At 38.5% G+C, this 19,200-nt stretch overlaps 1 pseudogene; it reads right to left on the bottom strand.

Moving 5' to 3' along the window:
- Positions 1 to 348: 348 nt before the first annotated feature.
- On the bottom strand, positions 349 to 2,970 carry LOC110288207 (vomeronasal type-1 receptor 4-like; annotated as a pseudogene).
- Between the last annotated feature and the right edge of the window lie 16,230 nt (positions 2,971 to 19,200).

The following is a 19,200-nucleotide window of genomic DNA, read 5'->3' as shown; positions in this document are numbered from 1 at the left end:
TTCTTGGGAGTCAACTTATATAGACTGATTTAGAAAGTGCTTGGTTTTTCTGTGTCTGGTCCTTTTTGATAGACACTAGAAAAAAAGCTCTAACAAAAGAGCTATGAGACAAAGAGAAGCAGTGGATGTTACCTATGGACAAGTCACATTTGCATCAGACAAGGTCGTGGGGGAATGATGATGAGACTTGCTTGTCTTGCAGAGAACTCTGGTTCCTTACCCTACACCCACATCATAGGATGCATGACAGCTTGTATCTCTAGTTCCTGGGGACCAAATGCTCTCCTCAAGCCTGTAAGGACACCTGTACAAATGTGACATATACTCACACAGACACATACATGTAAATATAATTAGAAAACAAGCTACTTAATAATCTGTAGCACAATACAGTACACACCAGTTACTTAAATTGTTTTGTGTATATGGTGCCACCAAGCAAATTATAAATTGTGCTCATCATTGTAAAGTAGATCCATGAAACTTCTAGTGTTTCCAGTCAGAAACAACAGAAAAATTGTTTCAAATAAGGTAAAACATACCTCTAATCATTCAACCATTTCACAGTCAATATTTATAACTATAAGTATTTTTCAGAATGTGTCTATCAGATTCTTAGAAACATGTCACTATCTTACTGTATGGATCCAGTTAAAGTACATAAGCAGCAAATTTTCATTTAAATATATGTAGAGTCAGATCCTCCCAGTGCTCCTTGGTGCTACAGAGCTGCACGGAGCTATGGAGAGCACCTGAGCAGTAACAAAGAGCAGCTGCAAAGCAGGCTTGCTTGGCCTTAATCGTAGTCATTGACTTATTTTGAAAAAGACAAATGCACATTTTTAAATAAACATAGTAACCACAGTTGAGTATAATGTAAGACTGTACTGTGTATTTGTTATCTAATTTATTTCATATATCTAGTCTTTATAACTGCAAAGAATTTTCACAAATATAATGCCAATGAAGTGATCCGGGCCATTCAAGTTCTGTGACTAGTACATTTGGCTTCTATTGGCTGAATTCTCAGTACATACTGTTTTTTCTTAATTCTATAAAATATTTTCTATTGATGGATACTTAACACTTTGAAGTCCAAAATACCCTTGTGGCATTAATATTTACAAAGCACATTGTCTACTACAAGCTCTGGAATTTCTTTGACTAACATGATCAGAGCACTATGAATTTTGATAAAATTTATAAAATCTTGGTAGTAGTAAAACCGGTTTTACAAATCCTTATTAGAACCATTTTTTTTCTTCAGTGCTGTAGCATTGTATGGTCTTCCAGAGAAGCCAGGTTCATTTCTAGCAACCAAATATTGATACAGAAAAATCCTTGTAACTTCAGTCAGTTGCTAGATGTTTGATGAACTCTTCGAGCCTCTTTAGGCAGAGGGCATCCATGTGACACACAGTTATAAATGAAGACAAACTATTCATACACAATAAATTAATACAAATATAGAAAGGTTTTTTAAAAATCCATTAAAAACAGTGGCAAATGGAGAATGAGATGTCTATATCACTCTAATTTATTAAGGTCTTTTTCTCTCAGCTCCAGGCTGTGAATCAATAGGAAAAGTGAAGATAAACACATGCTTAAACTGCTTTGTGGGGTTTGTCTTACACATAGTATTGCAGGATAGAGATTTCTTTGACATTTTTGGACATATAAGTCAGAGACATTTTCTCAATTTCTCCCAATGAGCATGCCAAATTTTACTCAGAAGCCCATCCCTGTGAATCAGCACAAAGGGGCTAAAAGTTGCATAACCAAGGGTCAAAAATTCTCGAGTATTTATCATCAGGGAAGTGTCCCTTGAAGAGATGTTTATAATTAAAGAAAAGGCACAATCTGTCCAATAGAAGAAAACAAAACAGAGCATCAGAAGGAGGACACTTTGAGCAGCTCTCAGCTCAGGGGGAGTTCTGTAGAGGAGATTGGAGTTGAGAAGATTGAGGACATGCTGGTGATGCTGGTGGAGAAGAAATACCATGTAGCCACTGGCCCCTCCCATGGCACCCTGAAACACTGTATCTCTCAGGACCATGAGGATTAGAAAAATCCATTTTATATCCTGATTTTGTAGTGTAAAATAGCAATAATTCTCATCATTTATATGTTGTGATATATTCATACTTGCACTTTTAATGGAATGGATTAGGTTCGTACTGATTAAAGCATTGAGTATCCAAAAGAATGAGAAGAATAGAAGAATGTGCCATGCAGACTTTGGCTTGAGTCTCCTCCACCCAGATGCTCTGGGACTGATAATGATGGCCTGGACCACAGTGAGGAGACTGCTGGTGCAGATGGAGAGGCCCCGGGCCACCCTCTCCAGATAAACAATGATCTTACAGCCTATATCATCTAGGAAGTTTCTCAAACCAAAAGCTAAAATAGTCTTTGGCAGTCCTTTTGCAAGAAGGATTAGGATGTTGGTAAAAGCCAAGTGGATCAGAATAATGTGTATGGGTTTCTTCTCAGGGCTTCCCCACCAACTGAACATATAATTCACAGAAACAGACATGTTCCCCAGAGTGCCAAACACAGTCATAAAGAGAGAAATTATCTTATTAATATAATTCAAAACCATTTCTTCCTTCCTAGGTAGAAAAACTTGCATGCAGGATGTACATACTTTTTGAAGGAAGCCTCTGTAATCCTAGACATGGGTCTGGACCGCACATTTTGCACAATAGCATTTTCTGGAGTTCACAAAGCAGGGACAGAGACAGGTAATGTTGTAGGTTAGATCTCTAAAACTTGTCCTTCCTGTGGTCTCTAGGATATTTTGAGTATGCAGACAGGGGAATTTGGTAGCTGGTATTTCATCTAAAAACTGAAAGTAATATTTTCTTGTTCAATTCTCTCTCTCTCTCTCTCTCTCTCTCTGTGTGTGTGTGTATGTGTGTGTGTGTGTGTGTGTGTGTGAGAGAGAGAGAGAGAGAGAGAGAGAGAGAGAGAGAGAGAGAGAGAGAGAGTCTGTTTGTCTGTATGCACACATTGTCCTAGTTATCACTCACCATAATTGAACTGAATTCCAAGTTCCTACTACCAAAAATTCTTCCTCTGCTTATCAATCTATTTCTTTCTATTTAGCCACATCACATGTAGACACATCCTTTCCCACATCACATATAGACACTGAAAAATCCTGCTGTTGCAACAATACCTGTATCATCTCTCACATTTAGTAACTTTACCATTCACATCTTTCTTCCTTTGTTTGATGTCCCTTTCTTACCTGCATTTTTAGTAGTACAATTTCTAGAATGACATTTGACTTCAAAGCTTTATAACTTCAATTTCTACATCTTAGTATGTTAAGTTTTTATAGTGACCTTTATGTGATTTCCCTCTGTGAAGGTTTACTAGATATTATTTAATACAGTCCTCAGGGTCAAGTCAAGTTGTGTAACCTCTCCAGATAAAGCCCCAAAGTTAAAGCTGAATCACCAGAAGATGTCCTGGAAAAGACACTTATGTGAAAAATTCATATAACTACCAGGTTGCAGTCAGGGACAGTGCCTTGTAGAACCCTGGAATGCTTCCTAGGAGAGTGGGTACGAGGGTGCTGTGATTCCATTGGTTGAATGAGGGTATTTCTGACTCCAATGAGAGACCTCAGGACTTCTAAGAGAGCATGGAACACCATGGACAAGCTGTTGCTGATGAGAGAGATGGCAGAAGGGGTATAATGAGTTGTTAGGTGCTGCCCTGAGATAACTGAAGATTTTGAGCTATGAATTCTCAGTATAGCTACATGCAGCACAGTAGGTTGGGGCATATCACTGTGAGTAAGGACTCTCCTATCTAAGAGATCATGGTGGCATTAGCTTTTGTGGTTCTTTGCAAGCAACAGTTATGTGAGTTTGCTTTGCACTCTGTTTCTCCTCTTGTTTCTTTTCCAACGTGTTTGTCAGGCCGGCTTCTTTGTTCTCCACCAGTCCATAATGATTTTAGGACTTAGACCTCAGCAGATGTTATTATTCATGTTTTGGAATTCCATTCTAGTTTCTCGGGGCTTTATGATCAACTTTGAACAGGGTTACCCAGCTCACAGGATTGCCTTAAATGTCTTTATCCTCACTATCTCAAATGGGCCCCATAGTAACCTAGCCTTGTTTCCAGGTTTTGTCCCAGGTGGCTTCAAGACTCTAAAAATGTAAGTTATTGCTTTTCAGCTGCCCTTCTGACCAATAGCTAATTGTTGTTTCTATCTGGGAATCTTAGAAATCATAATACCATACTGAATATCTGCAAATAATGAAGGATGCTCTGGACTTTAATAGGAACCTCATCAGAATCGCCTTTAACACACTCTTTAACTATTCTGTCAAAGACTGGAGTCTGTAAAACTTGCTTGAACCAATAACTTCAAGTCTTGGTGAAAAATAACAACATTTTCTGTTTGTTTGATGCTAATTTTCCTAGGCTCCTCCATTTCAAGTCCTCTATTTCTGTTTCCAAACTTTAATACACAAGACAAGCCTCTGGCACTTCTAGTAAGTGATTCATTTCTACTGAAGTGGACTCTCAGAGGAGAGAGGTCACTCATCACTCACATTATTTGGGAAATGTTAAAGGGAATTAATTTAGCAGACAGGATTGATTTGTCTTTAGATAGATGGATGATCTCATGATGAGGTTAACTCCCAAGAGCCTGGGGTAGATTATATCCATTCAGTCTGATCTTCTAAAAGCATGCAAGCAAACAATAAAACAAAACAAAACAAAAAGAGTGTTGCTCTTTGCTGTTTAGTTGTGGAATAAAATTAAGATGAGCTGTTTCAGGATGTGCTAGTTCACAGCCTGGATCCTTATAGCAGGAATTCTCAAGATGATAATAACTGTTATACTTTGTGGTTTATAGTTCTCCACATGCTGCAGATATACAATGACTGAAGTTGAAATAAGTATTTGTACTATTAAGTGATATAATCAAGAGACCCTTATAAGTATGAATCCAGGAGGGAAGCTTTCCATTTAGGAGTAATAAAGGTATTGTAAAAGAAAACATGTGCAAATACTTTTTAAAAAGGGGAAAGCATCAGAAGTGAGAAGTACAAAAATTGTAAATATCAGTGATTCTGTTGGAGTCATAGTGTTGGCAAATATTTATTTTTGCGTATTTTCTTTTGTCTAATTGCTTTTGAGACACAGTCTCCATATGCCAGCTATTGAAAAATATTTATACTGACATAATTTCTCTAGTGCTGATATTACCTATATGTTTCATTATTGTCTCCAGTCTTTGATAGACATCTGAAAATCTTCTCAATCTTTCTGACTCCTTTAAAAACTATAAGGAGGTAACCTTAGGCACAGCTCCACCCAGAGCTCTGTCCTGACTCCAGCCTGAGAATGGACAACAATGCCTCAGCATTTCTGTGTCTCCTAGAACTTGTATCCTTTGATCTCTCTGGACACAGGGACCAGCCTTGTTAGGGTCAGAAGGAAAGTCAAAGACCCAAGGCACAGAGAGCCTTTCAACTACAACCTGGCTTAGTCAGAGAGAGACTTCATCTGTAATGAAACTCTATGACACAGCTGAGGGCATCTAAGATCTTACCTTCCTGTACTCACCTGGACCTCTGTGGTGCAGACAGACTCTGGAGCAACTTTGGGAGGTGACATTTGTTAGGTCATATTTGTACTGCCTGGATCTCTGGGGCACTTGGCTGCCATCTGCCATTGCAGACCTCATGTTTCATGTCACAGTATCAGGGGGAAGGAAGGCCACTGCAGAGCCTCAGTCCCTGAAGTGCAGCTTCTCTCTCTCCCCAGTTATGACATCTGTTTTGCTCAGAAGTTATTTCCAGATTAATTGGGGTTTAATTACTTTGAGAGGAAGGATGTGAGGTGCGAAAATGGACAACTAAGTTCTGTGTACTGAGCTTCCCGCATCGCCAGAGGACCTGTGAATACTCATTGTGGTTCTGTGCTTGCTGCTTTAGTCTCTGTGAACTCATTTGCTCCTTGCTGAGTTGATTCAGAGGGCATTGTTCTTCACATGCTCACCATCCTCTCTGGTTCTTACAATCTTTCTGCCTCCTCTTCCAAAAGATTCCCTGTGCTCTGAGGGGAGGGATATGGTGGAGACCTCCCAGATAGATTCTCCTTCTGCCTAATATCTGCCTGTGGGTCTCTGCATCTGTTCTATCTGCTTCTGGAAGAAATCTCTCTGATGATGACTGGATAAACAGTGGTCTATGACTATAGAAGAATATTATTAGGAGTCAGTTTATTGATTCTTTGTTTAAGACCAGTAATGCTTAGTTTTACCCTAGGTTTATGGGCATTTTTTTCTCTGATTCTTTGTCACACAAGCAGTTTGGGTTATGGATTCCTTTCTCTTGGAGTGGGCCTTAAATAACATGAGACATTGATTGGCTTTTCCCGTAAATTCTGTGCCATCAGTGCCCTGGCACATTTTTCAGGAAGGACACATTCTACGTCAAAGTTTTTATGGATGAGTTGATGGCTACCTTTCTCTCTCTCTGAAACCTATAAAAGTACCTTCCCACACCAAAGACTTTAGAATATAGGGGTGAAGGCTCCATGCACACACCAGCTTAATATATCCATGTTCAGTGAGTTGTCTGGGTGTTGTTTTTGGCAAATGGGGCCATGATATCAATTTTCAGCGAGTACACCTTTGTCTTAGTAACCACCAGAGTTTTAGGGTATTTTTATAGGACATACTTAGCAAACACCTCAATTGAATACAGCCCAGTCTGAAGACTGGACACCTCACCTGGATACAATAGATGGCTATTTCACACCTAGCATTCCGCATTACTAGGAGTCCTCATTAGGATCACCTTCATAGATCTCAGGAAGTTGTCACTGCTCTTGATTTCCACATCCCCCCCAAACACTCCCCAACTCCAGCTATGTCTCTCCACCCTCTCTCCTTCCACCTCATTTCTCTTTCAACTCAATCCTCCTATTTCTTTCACCTCATGCCCTCAGTCCATCCATAAAATGTATTTTTTAAAGATTCATGTATTTATTATGTATACAATGTTATGCTTGCATGTATGCCTGCATGAAATAAGAGGGCACCAGGTCTCATTATTGATAGTTATGAGCCACCATGTGATTGCTGGGATTTGAACTCATGACTTATGGAAGAAATGTTCTTAACCTCTGAGCCATCTCTCCAGCCCCTCCCCACTAAATTCTATTCTATTTCTCCCCCTCTTACAGGATTCCCCAAGCTCCTTTTAATGTTTGGCTGTGAGTCTCTGCATTAGTTTCTCTAGTGACAGTTATGCTAGGATCCTGTAGGCAAGTATAGGAGAATATCATTAATAGTGTGAGAGTGGGCTCTCTCTCTCATGCCATCGGTCTCAATCTGGACCAGTCATTGGTTGGCCTGTCCCTCAAATTCTTTTCACCCCTGCACATATTGTATGCAGAGCAAATTGTGAGCCTAAGATTTTGCAGCTGGGTTGGTGTCCCAATCCCTCAACTTGTCTTCTCTTGTTGTAGAGAAATTTTAATCTAGGAAAATGGAAGCTCTGGAAGAGAAAATACCCCCAAACCTTCTAGATCTATACAATTCATCTTTAATGTAGACATACTTTAGATAACAGTATCCTCTGACTGAAATACAGACATGCCCTTAGTACTCACCTTTAATCCCTAACAATGACAATAAGGTTAATTTGTAGAAGGAAGCACCCAGGTTTGAAAGTGATATCTAATCAAAGGACAAAGTGTTGAATCTGAGAAATATTTGACAGAATGAGTGAGAGATAGAATATGCTCAATTCTCACAAAAAGAACACAAGAATGAGAGAGTAATTTAGAGCAGCCTGGGGGAACAAAAGGGAGGTGGTGTGGTTTTGTGTTGTGTGTATATGGCAGTTTTCATGACAGAGACAGGTGTGAGAGAGAACAAGCTAAACACAGGTGAAGACAGAACAAGCTGGAGAAAGAGAAGACGCAGAAAGAGAAGACTGCAGTGAATCTATAGCTTGCTTTTTGCAGGATGCCCACTTTTCACAATATTAATCCTGTACATTCATGAGTATGGAAGAGTATTTCAATCTTATTCAATTTTTTTCTTCAGAGTCTTAAAGCTTTTAAGATTTAACAAATCTTTCCCTTAGTTAGAGTTATCCCAAAATATTTTTTAGTCTACTGTAAAATACTGTTTCCCTGTTTGTTAGATTTTTTTTTATATATATATAGGAAGGTACTAATATTTTGTGTGTTTTCTTAATCCCACTACTTTACTAAATGTGTTTATAACTTGTAGATGTTTCCTGGTAGAGTTTTAAGGTGTTTTATGCATAAAAATATATCACCTCTAGATAAATATACTTTGAATTCTTATTTTCCTTTTTGTAATCTCTTGATATTTCTCAGCTCTCATATTATTCTAGATAGGGTATCAAATACTTTATTTAATCATCATGGAAAGAGTGTATAGTTTTGTTTTGTTACCAATTTTAGTGAGGTTGGTTTGAGTTTCCATTTAGAATGATGTTGGTTGTGTGTTTTCTGTAAATCACTTTTAATATATCAATATGTGTCCCTTGTCTTTCTAGTCTCTCCAAGACTTTAATTAAGAATGGAATGGAGGATTTTGTCAAAGGATAATCAGATATCACATAATTTTTGCCTTTCAGTTTGTTTATGTGGTAGGTTGAGTTTAACGATTTAAAGCAATAAAGTGTTATATAAGTAAAACCATTTGTTTATCTCTTGGATGAAGCCAATATAATCATGGTGGATATTATTTTTGGAGTGTTCTTGAATTTAATTTGCAAATTTTATTAAGAATGTTTGTCCCCATGTTCATAAAAGATATTGGTCTATATTTCCTTTTTTGGGGGGGTGTGGGTCTGTAAAGGTCCCCAGCCCTTAGCACAACTGAGTTTATGACAGAAATATGATTCAGGTTGTAAAACTCACCATGTAGACAGCACCACTTCCAAAAACTAAAAGAAAGGCCTACTTCAGCAAAGTCAGTATGGTTCGGAGAAGGTCTCAAAATGTACTACCCAGGACTTTTGGCTTCAGTGGTTCTACTTCTGGCTAACTGTTCTTTTTAACTGAAGCAGGTTGACACAAAATATAGTTTTTCTGCTTAACAGCTTACAGTGAGAGGCTCAGTGCTACACTGGGATCTCAACTTTCTAGTGTACTCACTGTCCAGCTAGTAAAGACATTCTATTGGCTTAAATGCATGTCTCAGCAGTATTTGCTAGTGAACACCCCACATGTCTTGATGAAGATTTTACATCAGGAACATACAGGCTTCATCAAAAGAATTAGGAAATGTTCCTTTAGTTTCTATTTTATAGATACTTTGAGGTGTTTGAGCTTTAGTCCTTTAATAATGAGGAAGAATTCTGCTCTGAATTCATGTGTTCTTGGACTCTTTTTTTATTGTTAACACTATTTTAATGACTACTTCTATTTGAGTAGGCTTTTCAGGTATGTTTAAATTGTTTATTTAATGTTAATTTGATTTTGGTAAGTTATAAATATCAAGAAATACAACCACTTCTTAAAGGTTGTAATGTTTGTTGTAATTCAAATGTTTATAGTGTGTCCTTATGATTCTGTGGATTTTGTTGGTCTATTGCAATGTCTGTTTTCACTTATAATTTTTTAAGTTGGATCTTTTTCTTCATTGGGAAGAAGACTCATGGTATTTGTCTACATGAAGGTGAGTTATTATATTTAGCATATTGCCCCACAGTACATTCACTAGTGGCACACAATGTATCCAGCAAAAAATAATGATGAAATTTGAGGTGATGTTTACATTAATACATTTGATAAATTTGGGGGGAGGTGTCTGAAAGGTATAGTTTAATTCCATTTCCAAACAGCCTTCACTTTCTGCTGCATATTTAGATTTGTTAATATTTTATCATGTGTTAAAATTTTAAATTTATGTTCTGATCAAGATTTTATTTTATTGTTTTCCGATCTACTCTGAATTTACAGAGAAATTAAAAATATCAATTCTGTGTGCTACTCGGAGTCCATGTCATCCTTGTTCATGCTGTAGCAACAATTTTACATTTCCTGCCTACCATTTTTTTAAATTAAATTTAAAGTTTATTTGTATGTTCCTGTGTGTGTTCATATGTGCATCTCAGCACACATGTGGAGGTCAGAGGACAGCATGTGGGAGTCAGTTTTCTTCTTCAGAGACAGATCAGGCTGTCTGGGTTTCAGCAGGTGATTTTACTCTCTGAGTCATCTCTCCTGTCCTCTGTCTATTCTTAATGTTGATCAACCTCTCCATCACTCAGATTAAACACAACTTTCTTCACAACTTCTCCATGCTCTTACATCACTTCCTGTTGAGTCAAATTACACAAACTGATTTAGAATGTGCTTTATTTGTCTGGTTCGTTATGTCAGATACTTAGAAAAAGGCTGCCCTCAAGACTGCAGACCTCAGTTTTCATGTTGTCACAGTGTCAGGGAAAAGGAAGGCCACTTCAGGGCCTCAATCCCTGAAATACAGGTTCCCTCTCTCCTACTGTTACAGCATCTGCTTTCCTCAGAAGTTATTTCCAGCTTATTTAGGGTTTAATTATTTCTAGAGGAAGGATGTGTGGTGAGAAAATGAACACCTAACCACATTTCTGTGCACTGAGCTTCCCACATCCCTGGAGGGCCTTCTTTATCCTCATTTAGTCCCTGTGCTTGCTGCTTCAGTCTCTGTGAGCTCATATGTACTTTGATTAATTGATTCAGAGGGTCTTGTTCTACTGGTGTCCTCCATCCCCTCTGAGTCTTACAATCTTTCTGTTTCCTCTTTCAAAAGATCCCCTCTTTTTTGTGGGTAGGGGTTTGATGTAGACTTCCCAGATAGACTCCCTCTCTGCCTAATATAATGCTGTGTGTCTCTGTATCTGTTTTTATCTGCTGCTTTAGGAAACCTCTCTGATGATGCCTAAATAACACACTGATGTAGGACCATAGAAGAATATCATTAGGAATCATTTTACTGATACTTAAAAAAAAAAGGAGCAGGAGTATTTGCCTTTACCCTAGGTCTGTGAGATATCTAGTCTCTGGTTCTTTGTCACCTAAACACTGTTGTGTTCCTTCTTGTGGTTTGGGATGGTAAGTAAAACTATCCATCATACTGACTATTGCCATAAGTTTTGTGTCATCATTGCCATCGCATATTTTTCAGGCAGGAAAGATTGTAAGTCAAAAATTTGTGGCTGTGATGCTGTTTACCTTATTTTCCTAAAGCCTGGAAGAAAGTTTAGAGTGTAGCGTTAAGGCTCCAATGTAGGGACCAGATCAATATCTCTATGTTCAATGAGTTTGGCACATGTTGTCCTTGGCAACAGGGCCTTGATGTCACTTTTCAGAGAGCAACCCTTTGTCTTAACAATAGCCTGTGTACTTTGGGGATTTTTATAGGACACCCTTGGCAAGCACATCGACTGAAAGCAGTCTAATCTGACCACTAAAAGATTCACATGGGTACAAAAGATGGGCAATTTAGACTCTATATTTCCCATTACTAGGGGTCCTCATTAGGGTGACCTTCATAGATCCCAGGAAGTTAGCACTGTGCTGGATTTCCACATTACAATCCAAGTGCTCCCCAATTCCTTACATCTCTTTCCACACTTTCTCCCTCTACCTCTTTCCCCTTCAATCTGATTCTCCTGTTCCTGTGCCTGCTCATCCATATCTATTCTTCATGCTGCCTGTACATCCATAAAATCCAATTTTTAAAAAGATTTATTTATTTATTTTATATACTGTGATCTACACACATGTATGCCTGTATGCCAGAAGAGGACCTCAGAACTATGGGCAATCATGTGTTTGCTGAGAATTGAACTTGGAACCTCTGGAAAGGCAGTCGGTGCTCTTAACCTCTGACTAATTTCTTTAACATCCATTCCCAGACTTAGGTTATTTGATCTACCCAGTTGATCCCATGTCCTTCTCAGCCCCTTCCTCTTTTCCTGTCTTCTCTGGAACTACAAGTTGTAGCTTGGTTGCCATTTATTTAAAGGCTAATATTCACTTATAAGTGAATTTATACCAGATTTATCTTTCTGGGTCTGAGTTACCTCACTCAGGAAAAAATTTTAAAGTGATACCCAATTGCCTGCAAATTTCATGATGGCATTTTGATTAATAGCTGAGTAATATTCCATTGTTTAAATGTACCACAAAATTTTTACCCATTTTTCTGTTGAGGAACATTGGTATTGTTTCCAGCTTCTGGCTATTATGAATAAAGTCACAATGAACATTGTTGATCAAAAGGTGGCATGGTGGAGCATCCTTTGAGTATATGCTCAAGAGTGGTATAGCTAGGTCTTGAGGTAGATGGATTCTGAGGAACAGTTTCTGAGGACCTGACATATTGATTTTCTTAGTGGCTGTACAAGCTTGCACTTTCACCAGCAATGAAGGACAGTTCCCCTTGCTCCAGATATTTTCCAGCATGAGCTGTCACTGTGTCAATGGGCTATTCTGACAGGAGTAAGATGGAATATCTTATTAGGAGTTTTGATTTGCCTTTACCTCATGAATAAGGATGTCTAGCCTTTCCTTAAGTGTTTCTCCACCTTTTGACTTTCCCCTATTGAGACTTTTATGTTTAAATTTATAACCCCTATACTTCATTAAAATTTTATTATTTGGTTTTATGATATCTAAGGTTTTGAGCTCCTTACATATTTTGAGTATTAGCTTCTATTGGATGTGGAGCTGGTCAAACTCTTTTCCCAATCTGTAAGCATCTTCTTTGTTTGACTGACTGTGTTCTTTGCATCATACTAGCTTTTCAGTTTCATGAGACCTCATCATTTATTAATTATTGATATTAGTGGCTATGCTATTGGTGCTTTGTTCAGGATGTTGCCTCCTGTGTCAGTGAATTCAAGTCTATTTCCCAATTTCTCTTCTATCAGGTTCAGTGTATCTAGTTTTATGTTGAGGTCTTTGATCCATACGGACTTGAGTTTTGTGCAGCATGATAAATACAGATCTATTTGCCTTCTACTATGTGCAGACATCCAGTTATACCAGCACCATTTCTTGAAGATGCTTTCCTTTTTCTATTGTATAGGTTTGCCTTCTTGCCAAAAATTAATTGTCTATAGGTATATGGGTTTATTTTAGAGTCTTCAATTTGATTCCATTAAAGACCCTGCCTGTTCCTATACCAATACCATGTAGTTGTTATTACCATTGCTCTATAGTACAGCTTCAGATCAGGGATGGTAATCGCTCAATAATTTTTTTTATTGTTCCGAGTTATTTTAGCTATCCTGTGGGTTTCGTGTTTGTTCATCTATTTTTCCCATATAAAGTTGAAAATTGTTCTTTCAAAATCTGTAAAGAATTATGTTGGAATTTTGATGAGAATCTGAAGATTTTTTTTAGCTTCCATTTTCTTTTTTTACTATTATTATTCTCTTTTTTTTTACACTCCATATTTTATTCCTCTCCTGGAACATCCTCTGACTGTTTCACATTCCATACCTCCTCCCTAACCCCTGTCTCCACAAGTATGTCCCCACCGCACCCCCACCCCAACATACCTCTAAACTCCCTGGGGCCTCCAGTCTTTTGAGGGTTAGGTGCATCTTCTCTGTCTGTACCTAGATCCAGTGGTCTTCTGCTGTATATGTGTTGGGTGCCTCATATCAGCTGGTGTATCCTGCCTGGTTGGTGATCCAGTGTCTGAGAGATCTCAGGGGTCCAGGTTAATTTAGACTGCTGGTCCTCCTATAGTGTTACCATCCTCTGCTGCTTCTTCCAGCTTTTCCCTAATTCAACCACAGGGGTCAGCAGCTTCTGTTCCTTGATTGCTTGCAAATATGTATGATCATATCATCCAGGAATAGCCACACTTTGCTTTCTTCCTTTACATTTTGTATGTCCTTGATCTTATTGCTGTAGCTAGAAGTTCAAGTGGTTTACTGAAGAGATGTGGAGAGAATAGGTATTCTTGTCTCTCCTTTTGTGGAATTGTTTCAAGAGTCTCTTCATTTAATTTGATGTTGGCTATTGGCTTTCTGTACGTTGCTTTTATTATCTTTAGGTATGCACCTTGTATCCCTGGTATCTCCTTAGAGATACTTTTAACATGAAGTAGTATTGAATTTTTTTTCAAAGGTCTTTGAAGCATCTAATGATATTTAAGCATCTAATGTAATTTTTTTCAGTTTATATAGTGGATAATGATGACCATATTTCCTATGTTAAACCATCTTTGCAAGTCTGTGATGAAGCTGGCTTATTCATGACAGATTATATTTTGATGTGTTTGTAGATTTGGTTTTCAAGTATTTTATTGAATATTTTTTCAATAATTATTGATTATTTGTGAATTTTAGGTCATACACCCTAATCCCATTCATCTTGTCATCTCTCCACAGCATCCTTTCATTCTTACAATGCCCTCCACCCAAAGAAAGAAGCAAAATATAAAAATTAGTAAATAAAAAGATCTTGCTATAGAAGCTTCAGTGTGTCACAGTTTATCACATAATATACCCTTTCACCCAGACAGTTTTACTTGCAAACGGTTCCTATGTTGAACCATCTCTGCATCTGTGGGATGAAGCCTACGTGATCATGATAGATTATCTTATTGACATGTAGTTAGAGTTGATTTTCAATGGAATGAATTAGTTTAAAGCCTCTGGATTTTGTTAACTACCAAGATTGGGGCCCACTCTTAGACAGTCTATTTTTGTCCAATGTCATAGAGATCATGCAGCTGTGTTTTTGCAGGACTGACCCCTTAAAGTGCTCCAGTAGTTCATAGATAAGGTAAATATTGGTGTGAGCCAACTCAAAGTCCTGGATCTGGGCCTGAGTTGTAACTGAGTATTCCAACCCACTTGTTCTCCTGCTGTGCAATCATGGCCAGCTCTCCTACTTTGCCCAAGTGAGGGGTGGGGCCATGCCTCTTACACCAAACCACCAAAGACAGCTCTCAGTCACTGTACAGGCAGGGACCAGGGCCCATTGTCCTGAGTGCTGCAGCTGGTAAGGGAGTCAGAGACAGCTCACCTGTTCTTATGCTCTTGGGGCCAGCTCTGGCAAGCCACTCAGACAAGGGGCAAGGCCAGCTCTCCCTTGATCACACCCTGAAGGCTGGCTCACCTGCACCTATGCTACCAGGGCCAGCTCTACCATGTTGTCCAGTTGAGGTGCAGGGACACTTTTCCAAGGGCTGTAGCTGGTTAAGTCAGGTCCAACTCTGCTCAGCCCTTTGGTAGCAACATGATTCCAGATGGCAACCCCAACAAAGTACATCTGCATGGACTTTGATGATAACATAGGCTATGGACATCAGCATAGACCCCCACTACTTTAGAGCCTGTGGTGGCTATTTCTGGTTGTCAACTTGACTGTATTTGGAATGAACTACAATCCAGAATTGGAAGGCTCACCAATGACCATTATCTGGAGGCTTGGAGATAGAAATTTCTGATCTGGATCTTGGTCTGGAGATCTTGAGGCATAGTGGCTATGGATTCCAGAAGATTAAATCTCTGAGTTCAAGGTCATCAAGGATTAAAGGTATGGTGGAACACACCTTTAATTTGGGCTACACCTTTCATCTGGGATTAAAGGTGTGGTGGAACACACCTTTAATCTGGGCTACACCTTCTGCTGGAGACAATATAAGGACTTTGGAAGAAGGGAGTCTAGCTCTTGCTCCTTTGCTTGCTTGCTGTGTGAGACTGAGAAACTGCTAGATCCTTGGACTTACATTCACAGCTACTACTGAACCATTGTTGGGAATTGGGCTGCAGACTGTAAGTCATCAATAAATTCCTTTACTATATAGAGACTATCCATAAGTTCTGTGACTCTAGAGAACCCTGACTAATACAGAGCCACAGATCCAGACATGTCCCTTGGCAGCAGCATGGGTAGGAAGATCGCCATGGCCTCAGGTGGCAGGACATGCTACTCACATCAGGTTGTTCTTCACCAACGTTATATTTCCAGTTCTTCATCTCTTCATAGTGCACAAACTGTTACTCATCTCCTTCTCTGCTATCTATTTACCACATACTTGTGTATTCTGCCATGAGGCATTGGGCATTCCTCTGAACATGTTGATTATACTTACAATTATGTTCATAGCAATGATCTGTACTTCTCTTTCTTTGTTGAGACTTTATGTGGTTTAGGTGTCAGGGTAACTGTGGCTTCATAAATCACTTGGGCAATGTTCCTTCTCTATCTAATTTTGTAGAACAATTTGAGGAGTGTTAACATTAACTCTAGCCCCAGGTTTTGTTTGTTTGTTTGTTTGTTTGTTTGTTGTTTTTTTTGTGGGGGAGGAGGGTAAGGGAGACTTTTGAAGATGGCTTCTATTCTACTAAGCATTATAGGTCTATTTAAATCGTTTACCCAATCTTAATGTAACTTTGGTAACTAGTACCTATCAAGAAGATTATCCATTTCATTAGGATTTCTTAGTTTGGTAGAGTACAGGTTTTAAATGTATGTCCTATGGTTCTCTTGATTTCCTTGCTGTCTCTTATGCCAAACTCTCCATTCATTTTGTTAATTTGACTAGTCTTTCTCCACCTTTTAGTTAGTTTAGATAAGGGTTTGTTTATTTTGTCAGGTTTCTCAAAACCCAATTCATTGTATTGTTTTTGATTGTTACTTTTTTTTTTTTAAGATTTATTTATTTATTATATGTAAGTTCACTGTAGCTATCTTCAGACACTCCAGAAGAGGGCGCCAGATCTCGTTACGGATGGTTGTGAGCCACCATGTGGTTGCTGGGATTTGAACTCTGGACCTTTGGAAGAGCAGTCGGGTGCTCTTACCCACTGAGCCATCTCACCAGCCCTGATTGTTACTTTTTATATTGTTATATTTGTTTCTACTTTGTTGATTTCAGCTCTCAGTTTGATAATTTCTTACCGTTTACTCTTCTTCAGTGTGATTTCTTTATTTATTTTAAATAAAGATTTCAGGTATGAAGTTAAGTTGCAAGGATAAGAGCTCTCAAGATTTTATTATGTAGGCACTTAATGCTATAAATTTTCCTATTAGCACCACTTTCATTGTGTCCTATAAGTTTGCATATGCTGAATATGCTTTTTCATCAAATTCATAAAAATCTTTAATTTTTCATTTCTGTTTTGATCCATTTTTCATTCAGTAGAAAGTTTTTTAGTTTCAATGAGTTCAGAAGTTTTATGTTGTTTTTGACATCTGTGGTGGTCTGCAGGAGGTGGTCTGAGGTGGTCAGAGGAGGATGCAAGGGCTTATTTCAATTTTTTTTTTTTTTGTATCCGATGAGAATTGCTTTGTGTTTGAGGATGTGGTCAGTTTCATAAGGTACTGAAAAGTAGGCTATTCTTTTGTGTTTGGATAATACGTTTTGTAAATATCTGCTATATCCAATTGGTTTACACTATCTGTTAGCTCCAGTATTTCTCTGTGTAGTTTTTGTCTGGATGATTTTTCATTGGTGAGAGTGGGATAATGAAATCTACCCATATAAGTGTGTATGGTCAATATATGGTTTAAGATGTAGTAGTGCTACTTTTTATAAATGTAGCTGCCCAAACGTAAGTTTTGGGGATAGATGTTAGGAAATGAGATATCATCTTGGTGGATTTTTTCTTTGATGGTTTTAGAGTATCTTTCCCCATATATTTTGATTAATCTTGTCTTGAAGTCTATTTTGTTATATATTAAAATGGATTTACTTCCTTGCAATATCTTTCCCTCACCTTTTACTCTGAAGTAACATCTATCCTTGGTAATCAGGTATGATTTTTGGATAGAGCACCATTTCCTGACACTATTAATGATACTTTATTATGCTTGCAGTGAGGGACCCTAAGGGCTTTTCCAGTCCCACACCCTCCTTACATCTTTACCCAGGCTTCCCCCTCCAACCTGGGGTCAAGGCTAGGCCAAGTTCCATTCTCCACCCGCAAGAACATTCTTGAGTAAAAAATTCTCAGAATGTACTAACTGATAGTCACATGACCCTCTGGAAAGTCCCAGGTAGAGTCAAAAGTGCATCATGCATACTCGCCAATAGATTTAAAGGTCAATATGCTTACCCAATAAGTGTGAACTCTAACCTTGCTGATGTAACCTGTTCTCCTAAAAAGTATAAAAGTTGCTTGTAATAGCCATTCAGAGTCACCTTCTAGTCACTCACCTTAGGAACTAATTGAAGGTTGACCCCAACTCCCCAGAAAGTAAACCTTTCTTTTGCATCAATCTGAGATCTACCTCTCAGGTGTCTCACTTGGGGGCATCTTGAAGTAAGTACCACTGAAGGGTCAAGTTCTTACAGCAGACAGTTACCAGGGAGATGTCTGAAACCAATGAATAGTCCCACAGACAAACAGTGGATGGAGCTCAGAGAGTCTTAATGGAATATTTGGAAGAAGGATTACAGAACCCAAAGAGGGCAGAGACTCCACAGGAAGACCAAGTAAATCAACTAACTTGGACTCTTGTAGGCTCTCAGAGACTGAACCACCAACCAAACAGCATGTGAATGCTGCACCTAGACCTCCTGCACATATGTAGCACATATAGTGCTCAGTCTTCATGTGGATCACCCTACAACTGGAGCAGGGGCTCCTAAATCTATTGGCTTCTGTGGATCTAGAGGCTATGCCTAGCTCTGCAGAAACTTGATGTGTCACGGTGGGAGTCTATGGGGTGAGAGGTGGGATTCATGGGGCAGGCTGTGTGACATGTGTGACATTACAAGGAGACTAGTGATTGGAATGTAAAGTGAATAAATAAATAAATAAATAATAAATAAATGAGAAAATGAATACCATTGAGCAAAACATGGTGGTGAATATGTTTAATTCATGATTATCACATTTGAAGTGATAATAATAAGTTATCCTAGCAGTCATTAGAATATAATTCTTCAGAAGAAATATGTGAGATGACAATACAAACAAGCAAAAAACGAAACAAAAAACAATAACATAAAAGCCCAACTAGTTTCATAAACTAGTTTCCCGTTTCTTCAGAGCCATCTTCTTTAACCCACATTTCCAAACTATAAATCAGCTTGCAGGTCTACTTAGGCTTTGGATTCAGTGTCTAAAGATACTAGTGCATTTTGGAAGGAGTGGAGAGAATATATGAACCAGAGGACTATTGTACATTTGGCTGAATCTATTTCCATCAACAGTGACATGG

This window comes from Mus caroli, unplaced genomic scaffold (genome assembly GCF_978045245.1).
Source record: "Mus caroli unplaced genomic scaffold, Mus_caroli_1 scaffold_15, whole genome shotgun sequence".
Lineage (NCBI taxonomy): Eukaryota > Metazoa > Chordata > Mammalia > Rodentia > Muridae > Mus > Mus caroli.
This window is presented reverse-complemented; position numbering and strand designations above follow the sequence as displayed.